Consider the following 1012-nt stretch of genomic DNA (forward strand, 5'->3'; position numbering starts at 1 on the left):
TATGAGCCCCTAATAAAATGTTTAAAAAAATTAAGACTACAATATTAAACTAGTCTCATTTGCTAGAAAGATTTACCGAAATTATGTGAACTTGAAGTCTTGCAACATTTGAGTCAGTTTGTATAAGATCTATCTATCTATCTCTATATACATACATACATACATATCCTTACATATATGTATATGTAAATAAAATTATTAGAAACGGATTTACCTTAATATATGGGAATTTTGGGAAAATTTCATTTATATAAGCATTTATTTATCTTTAAGCCGAATAGAATAGAGCTCCCTTAAGGAATTCTATAAGTTAATTTAGTAATACCATTTGGAGTTACAAAAATATTACACATATCACTCATATGATACACATATAACCCAGATAAACATAACTATACAGATACATACAAATAGAGAGCTGTAACTTCAATTAAGGGGAGCCCTGGTGGTGTAGCACTGGGCTGCTAATCGCAAGGTTATGTGTTGAGCTGCTAACTACCAGCTGCTCCAAGGGGGAAAGACAAGGCTTTCCATTCCCAGAAGGAGTTACATTCTCAGAAACCCACAGCGGGAGTTTTCCCTCGTTCTATAGATGTACCATGAGTTGAATTGATTCGATGGTAGGGAGTGAAGGTGGCATAGTGGATTATGAGCTGCCTTGTTAACCACTAGTTAAGCCGTTTGAATCTAGCAGTCACTCTATGTGACAAAGGTGAGGTGTTCTGCTCCCAAGAAGTTTTATACCCTTGGAAACTCACAGGTCAGTTCTACTCTGTCCTATCCAGTCAAATGGACTCAATGGCAATGAGCGAGTGATAGTTCAATTTTAAAATTTCAGTGATCCATCAGCTATCCAGGTTGAAAAGGCCTAGTGGGGTATAGTTTGTCTGGCTATCAGGGAAACTAGCCAGAGGTCATGTACACTGTGATCCAGGGATCTCACAGTTAGACAAATATATTAAGGCACCACCTACAATTTTAAGTCTTGAGATACAATGGGTTTTGAAAAAAT

The sequence above is a fragment of the Echinops telfairi genome, unplaced genomic scaffold (genome assembly GCF_000313985.2).
Source record: "Echinops telfairi isolate 266 unplaced genomic scaffold, ASM31398v2 ScPeMD7_7467;HRSCAF=8505_1, whole genome shotgun sequence".
NCBI lineage: Eukaryota > Metazoa > Chordata > Mammalia > Afrosoricida > Tenrecidae > Echinops > Echinops telfairi.